The following is an 8,554-nucleotide window of genomic DNA, read 5'->3' as shown; positions in this document are numbered from 1 at the left end:
CACACACATAGCAGCTGGTGGGTTCGAACCACCAACCTTTTGATTAACAGCTCAATCCTTTACTCTCCACCACTGCTCCACCAGAGCTCCACCCTGTCCATAGGGAGTGAAAAGACCATCTTATCGTAATCACCACCTCCCCTGTTTCTTTTTCTGAGCATCTCTCCTAGCCCAGACACATACACACATTTAGGTATCTTTTCAAATATTCTGTCTTAAGAGCTGGTATTTTCTGGTGCAATTTGTTCTATGACTAAATAGCTCACTGTTTCCAAAGCCTTGCTAGTAATTATGTAGAAAGAATTTCATACTTGAAGTCATGTGGTCTATAACCAGGATTACTGAAGAAGAGAGCAGACATGGCCAGGGACAAGAGCTGTTATTTGATTAAAGAAAGGTCAACTTATATCTTTAAAAATGCGTGAGTACATGGAGAGAAACATGAGCCTTAAATGTTCTCAAATATTTCTCCTGAATTTCTAGTAAATGGTTTAGAAGCCAAGAAGGATTGAGAAAATCTGTGAACCAAGAGAGTGCTAGCATTGATTTTAACAAAATAAAGCCTATTCACTTTGCAAAGTTGTGTGCTTTATGACAGCAGTTATCTCTAAAGGAAGGGTCACTGATTCCAATACCTTCAGAGAGTAGTAGAATGTGAGCATCCTCCCATCTCAATGTATCAAAATTAATAAGAAAATAAAGCTTAAATGCCAATATGTATTTGAGATCAGAACTAACTTGAAGTCCTCTAGAGGTTTCAGATCCTGAAAGACAAAAATTATATGTGTGCGTGTGTGTCTTTAAAAGCTCTGGTGGCACAGTGCCTAAGGCATTTGACTGCTAACCAGAAGGTTGGTGGTTTAAACCCACCAGCCATTCCATGGGAAGAAGATGGGGCAATCTACTTCTGTAATGATTACTACCTTGGAAACCCAATGGGGTCGCTGTGAGTCGGAATTGACTTGATGGCAGTGAGTTTGGTTTGGTTTTAGATACATACATACATACATATGTATGTATATTCATATACATATGTATCTTTAAAAGGTATATATCTTTTTGCAAACCCTCTGTATTGAATCTCTATTTGAAATTGAGGAATGCATGATTTCCTTTTTTTACCCTCCACAGGATATTTCTTAGGGAACAGAGAAAAACAAGTCTGAGCTAACCTTACAAAGCATGTACTACTTAAACTACTTTATGATGAAGTCATTTGGTATCCATGTTAATAGAAGTGATCATAATGAAATATATATATCACTAATATAGATGAGATAAACACATCTAAAAGAAATTTATTGAAATTTGATATTAGGTAAATGTGCTATTAAAATAAATCATTACTGTACAGATTATGTTCCTTGGCAGGATGTTTACTTTGGAAAAGAAACAGTCTAATTCTAGTTTTAGGAGGAATTCTCATTTATTCCTTTATAGCAACCATTATCAAAGGCAAATGGGGGAATTGTACCAACAAATATATCTAGCATGACACCACACCAGAAAACAAGACCCCTCTTATTTCCAGTTATGGTAGCAAACTAACAAAAACATGCATGTGATATCAGCATTATTATTTACTGAAATGAGCCTAAAAAGAGACCAGAAGAACAAATAAGCTAAAAACTTGCATTTTGTTTTAATTGTTCATTTGCAAAGACTGCCCCTCTGTGATTTAATTTGCAAAATTCTAGTAAAAGATTTGTAGGTCCTTAACTAAAACCTGAACCTGTATTAAAGTTCAAATTTGTAGAGAAGTATTTTATGATTAAGAGACCAAAAAAAAAAAAAAAAAACTTCTTCATTATTAATAAATTCTGAACTATGAAGTCCAATGTATGCGTGTATACTACCAGGGAATTACACTAAATAGAAATGGTGCCTAAGGCATTTGACTGCTAACCAGAAGACTGGTTGTTCAAACCCACCAGTCACTCCTCAGAAGGAATACTGGGCAATCTACTTCTGTAGTGATACCATCTCAGTAACCCAAGGAGGGGTTGCTATGAGTTGGATTCAACTTGATGACAGTGAGTTTGGTCTTTGTTTTGATTTTACAGAGAAGGCTGGGGACATTGGTAGTTCAGCGGTAGAATTCTCCCTTCCCATGCAGAAGACTCAGGTCTGATTCCTGGCCAAATTACCTCCTGTGCAGACACCACCCATATATCTGTGGGTGCTCTGAACAGATTGCAGTGAAGTTTCCAGATTAAGATGACTAGGATGAAAGACTTGGCAATCTACTTCATAAAATCAGTCAATAAAAAACCCCTCAATCACATAGGTCCTGTCCTCAACCCATCGTGGTGATGGCACAGAACCAGGACCAGGCAGTGTTTCAAAGGAGGGTTGCTTAGATCTCTCTGAGATTCGTGAAGAGCTCCAGAAAGAGGGAACATTTAAACTGAATATTAAAGATGAATATGAGTTAACTGAGGGCATAAAACTTAGCAGGACAGTCAAGGAAGTAGAAGTCATTCAATTTTACTGGGAGCTGAGGGAAAAGTTTAAGTGGGGGAGCAGCAGGAGAGCAAGCTTCAAAGGCAGAGGAGAGAACTGGTTGTAAAGATTCTTCAGACCTTCCCTGCTGTGCTATTACATTGAGACTCCATCTTGTAGTTAATAGGGAGGTTTCATGCTTGATCTCATTCTAGGATCTCCTTGGCCTCTGGCCTTGATTTTTCCTGTACCTTTCATTCTTTGCTTAAAAACTGCCATTTTTCTAAGATGTTTTTACTTTCTCACTTTTCTCATGGACTGTTTTTCCATTCACACCCTTCTCTCCCTTTTTATAATTCCTGGATTCCCCATATTTCAGCCATCTTTCAATCCTGGTGTCTAAACTCACAAGATGCTTTCATAAGGCCACCAGTTCTTCCATCATAATGGAATCACACAGTCCACGAATGGGTTGAACGTGTCCTGTTGTGCCTACTATGTGCCTTGGGTATTTGTCCATGTGTGTTGGTTCCTTACAAAAATTACAATCTGGTAAATGTTGAAATATACTCTCTGAAGCATATTCAAACCTCTGAGGATAGTCTTGACTATATAGTCTAAGAATTAACATAAGAGAGAAACTAGTTTACCTTTGAGAAAAGAACCAGAAATTAGTTTTCAAACTCATACTTGAAAGCTGTTGTTGCTGGTTGCCATCAATTCTATTTGGATTCCTGGAAACCCCACAGGGGCAGAGTAGAACTTCTCCATAGGTTGTCAAGGCCATGACCATTTAGAATAGGATTGCCAAATCTGTCTTCCAAGTCACCTCCATCTAACCGTTCAGCTGGTAGTCAAGTGCTTATTTGGTCTTGGCATCAGCCAGAATTCCTTAGTTGAATTCTAGGGGCTGAAAAAGAGAAACTGGGGATGATTTAAATCAGGACAAAAAGAGCCAAATGGTTGATAAAAGATAATCCACCACATGTTTTATGGAATTGTACCATAAGATTCTTCCTACCAGTTTCAGAACTCTCTGCAACGTTCATATTATGGCATATTTTCATTTAACCAAACAGTAAACTGAGTCAGATATTAATGTGTCACAAAATAATTCATTAACAAAATTACAAGGAAATCTCAGGATTAGATTCTTGACATCATTTACTTGTTCAATGAAGGTTTGTTTTTCTTTTCTCGATTCCACTCTGTCTATAATTTTTCCCTTGGTTGCTTTTTTATGTCTTCTTTTTCCCTATTCTGTCCCTTAGTTTGTGCCTATTTGCCAGTTCTTTATCTCCTACATGTTGTTGTTGTTGTTATGTGCCATCGAGTTGGCCCCGACTCATAGTGACCCCTCCTTGGGTTTCCGAGGTGGTATCACTACAGAAGGAGGGTTGTCCAACCTTCTCTTCTTATTTGTCATTGTACAATTTCCCATAACAGCTCCTTTGTTTATTCTTTTTCTTCATTTGTCATTTTTTCTATTTTTCATTTCTTATCTTTCCATGGAGTTTTGGAAACTTTTGCAAAAGTAGCTTTAGCTTTGTATTTCTGCAATGCTTTCATGGAAAATGCAGTGACTTCTCCCAATCCTATTCTTTCCTCTATGAAAATACAGCAACTCCTTCCTCACTTGTATTTCCTCCTCCTTTATTCTAATTTGAGTAGATTTCAAGGACTTAGATATAGAACAGTGTCATTGCATATAATACTTCTTGCTTTAAAAAGCATATAAAAGTTGAGAATAATTGAGTAAGTCTAAAACATATCTGCTCACTCCCTTGTCCTCTGCTTCTCTAGCCTACCTTTCTTTAAATAGTACATGTTTCTTTTACACCTTGGTCCACTCATTCCCAAGGATTCTGATTCAGTAGGTTTAGGGTGGAATTCTGGGCTTTTATTTTTGGAAAAATCTCCCTAGAGGATTCAAATATGTACCCTTGATTAGGAATAAATAGTTTAATATTGGAATCAAAACACAATAAGCTTTCTAACTAAAATGAATAATCCAATAGATTTAATTATGATTTTCTCTCTGTTCTAAACTAAGACTCAATGTTAATTGCCAGAGTCATAGATAAGTATGCCTATGACAATAGCATGTTAATATGATATCAAAGCTTAGAGATTTCATTGCTAATGAATAATTCAGTACTTCAAATATTTCAAAACTAAACTAGGAAAATTAATTTATGTTTTTCACTATGTGAATAAAATTGATTGTGGCTTTACATTTAAATCTGTAAATCAAATGTTATCACTCTTAGGCTCAGAGGCTAACTGTAAAATTCCATGTGCATAGTTTGACTTCCTGTTTTGATCCATTAGCTTGCTGTGTTACACTGTATCACTAAAAAATCTCCTCAAGTATAACAAATTTGCAAATACTCCTCCTGGTTACAAAATCTTCTCACACAAATGCAATAGGCTATTTAATGAACTCCTCTTCCACAAAAATTATATTAAAAAAGTCTAAAGACACTTGTTTGAGACACTATATAAATGAGATTTTAGTCTAGCAATTTTAAATTATTGCTTCATTCTTAGCTATTCAAGTCTATCTCTTATCTGGGAAATGAAAATAATAAAACCCTTGTTGATTCTACAATTGGGTTGTGAACCAGAGGGGCTAAGATCAAGAATACAAAGCAAAGGGGCTGAGAATAAAAATTCAAAGCAGCTTTATCAATGTCATTATATCCAGCAATAAGAATTTTTTGATTACTTAACAGATTAAAAAAGAAAAAAAAATTTACTCCATAACCTTCCTATTCACAGTGTGGTCCCCCAAGCAGCAGTGTGGGCATCCCCTGGGAGCTTGTTAGGGATGTAGACTTTGGAGTCCTCCATAAACCTACAGATTCAGAGATTCAGAATCTGCATCTTAACATGATTTCTCGGACATTTGTGTATATATTAAAGTTTGAGCTGCAGTGCTATAGCACACATCTGATTGTATCCCATACATTTTTTTTAAAAAAAGGTATTTATTAATAATTTATTATGCATTGGACACCTTGGAGATACAAATACAAGCCATTATATTTCTTTTAGACTCTGTGACTTCTGTTCTAGGAAAAGATTTCCCCATTTCAACAGTCCCTCATATTGGCTTGATCCAGTTGGTTACCAAGTCTTGTTGATTGTTCCTTAACAGTTCATCTAACTTTAGCTTGTCTCACAGAACATCTAACTTCTGCTTCAGAATTGTCCAGGAGCACAGCTCTAGCACTGAATCCCTTCCATTTAAAACGTGGACCATTTCCGACTGCTTTTTAATGAATTGCAAACTTCTTTATAAAAAGTAAAGGAAAACATAGTCTTCTCTCTGCCCATGTCCTGATACATGCCCAGCGTTGCACCTTTTCCTAGAGCCCTGGTCACACAATTAACCGTTTGGCGGCTAACTGATAGGTCGGTTGTTTGAACTCACTGGTTGCTCTATGTGAGAATAATGTGCTAATCTGCTTCCATAAAGATCATACCTTATGGGTATGTTCTACCGTGTCCTATATCATTGCTATAAGTTGAAATGGACTCAATGGCAATGTTTCTTTCTTTTTTTTTTTCTTTTTCTCTTTTACCTCTTTCTAAACTCCTGCTGTCATACAGTGACAGAGTCCAACTGCTTCCTCCCCATCAGATATTGCAAATTGTACTAACAGGCCTTTCCTTCTGCCAGGCACTCACTGCCCTTGACACTCCATGTACCTAAGTCCTAGACAAACAACCAAAAGTTCCTATGGAGTTGCCATTGAGATGACTCCAACTCATGACAACCCCATGTGTCAGAGTACAGCTGTGCTCCATAAGGCTTCCAGTGGCTGAATTTTTGGCAATAGATTGTCAGACTTTCTTGGGAAGCACATTTTAGTGGACCAGAACCTCCACACTTTCAGTTAGCAGCAGAGCTAGTAAACTGTTTGCAACATCAAAACCCACTGCCATTGAGTCGGATCTGACTCATAGCGACCCCTCCTTGGGTTTCTGAGGTGATATCACTATGGAAATAAATTGCCCAATCTTCCTTGTGAGGAGTGGCGGGTGGGTTTGAACTGCCAGCCTTCTGTTTAGCAGTTACATGCCTTAGGCACCACGCCACCAGAGGTCCTTTGCACCATCTAAGGACAACTATATTGTACCCATTCTTCAATTCCAAATTCTCCAAAAAGTCTCCCCTGTTCATCTTCCCACTGACATCACCTCTCTTCTGAACTAGAATTTATTGAGCATCTTCTTTTGCTTTTCCATCTATCCTGTTACATAAGGAGCCCTGGCAGTACACATGAATAAGTGCTCAACTGCTAACTGAGCAGACTGAAAGACTGGCAGTTCAAACCCACCCGACAGCTCTGCAGGAGAAAGATCTGGCACTCTTCTTCCCTAAGATTACAGCCAAGAAAACCCTATAGGGAGGTTCTACTCTGTAACCCATAGGGCCACTATGAGTTCAAATTGACTCTTCAGCACCTAGTAGCTGGCATTTAGTGTAGAAGTTTATCCTTTTCAACTGTGTCTAATCTCCTCTACTCTATTGTACACTAAGACTGAGACATTTGTACTCATTTCTTTGAATATTTAGGAGGCCCATTGATAATTTTAAGACTAATACCATGGCAATGATTGGACTGAATTTCCTTCCTCCCTCTTCCCCTCCCCCCTTCTTTCCTTCCTCTCTCCATTCCCTCCGTGGTGCCTTCTTTCTTCTCTTCCTTCATTCTTTCCTATGTTCCTCCCCCTCTTCCCCTCTCCCTTCCTTTATTCATAGATTCATGTGATCATTCAACAGGAAAAAAAAAAAAAGAAAAGAAAAACCTCTTCAGCACTAGGTATTGTACTAAGTGATAGGGACACAATGATAAATAAGACAATCTCTGAGCTCAAGGAATTTACAGTGTAAGGGGGATATACAGAGTTTGTTATGACTGAGTGTACCTGTTGCTAAGCTATGACTGTCAGATGCAACACTGATCTGAACAGGTGATAAAGAGTGAGATGTAAACAGTGAAGCAATTAGTCAACTAGTCATAAGGAAATAGCTCATGTTTGCTAGAGCATATCTCATGAGCATTCCTCAACAGAGTAGGGGCTCAACAGCTTGCAAATAGTTCAATACCTGTGCATGGTTTTATACACATAGTGAGGCACTGTGTCCTTGGAATAATGGCCTTGTTTTCGTTTTTGATGGTTTATGGAGTCTTTTGACTGCTAAATGTTTGCTACCAAAAATTCGAGTATTCAAAAATACCATTATACCAAAGTAGTAAAACAAACAGATGACAACAACAAAACCAGGCAGTTTATGTGGAAGGAGTCTAAAGAAGGTTTGATCAAGTATCAGAAAGCATTCACTTATGTACTCATTCATTCATTAATTTGTCACATAGAAGCTGGAGTCTACTATGAGCTTTGTATTGGATCAAGAGGCAGGAAAAGTACCTAAGGCATTTGACTGCTAACCAGAAAGCTGACGGTTCAAACCCACCAGCTACTCCTTAGAAGGAAGATTGGGCAATCTGTTTCCATAGAGATACTTCCTCAGAAACTCAAGGAGGGGTCACTATGAGTCAGATCTGACTCGATGGCAGTGAGTTTGGTTTGGTTAGTTAGACAATTTGAATCATCTCTATTAGGAGAGTATCTGCATAGTGACACTATTCCATCAGTAACGTAAGTATTTGGGAATCATTTAGATTTAAATGTAGTAGGACTCTCAAGTTCACATATATTGTTTCATTTTTCTAAACTTCATGTTTAGTAAATGTGTTCTTTTAATTGCCTTACATATTCTACATTTACATTTTTATTTCATTGCTAATAAAAGCATCTTCATTGGTTGTGTTTATCTCTTTTTTTAATGAAACTATTTCTCTGACACTTTACTCTTAGAATTTCATTCAGGATAAAATATAGAAGATATTTAAGGTGGACACCATCAATGACTCATAAAAATGTTCTGATAGCTATAGATTATTTTAAAATTTATTACTGCATCTTAGGGATTTCTTTATAGGCTGCCCCCAAAAGCAATTAATTCTGAGTTATATATATATATATATATATCGGAAGGAAGGTTGGGCAATCCTACTTCCGTAGTGATACTGCCTCG

The 8,554-nt window shown here is 37.4% G+C and overlaps 1 protein-coding gene across 1 annotated transcript in view; it reads left to right on the top strand.

Annotated features, from left to right (window-relative positions):
• Positions 1–8,554, top strand: part of LOC103201376 (dystrophin-like) — a 2,052,823-nt gene that overhangs the window by 896,606 nt on the left and 1,147,663 nt on the right. The window lies entirely within an intron of this gene.

Source organism: Orycteropus afer, unplaced genomic scaffold (genome assembly GCF_000298275.1).
Source record: "Orycteropus afer afer isolate SDZICR_OR568_19922 unplaced genomic scaffold, OryAfe1.0 scaffold00148, whole genome shotgun sequence".
Classification (NCBI taxonomy): Eukaryota; Metazoa; Chordata; class Mammalia; order Tubulidentata; family Orycteropodidae; genus Orycteropus; species Orycteropus afer.
This window is presented reverse-complemented; position numbering and strand designations above follow the sequence as displayed.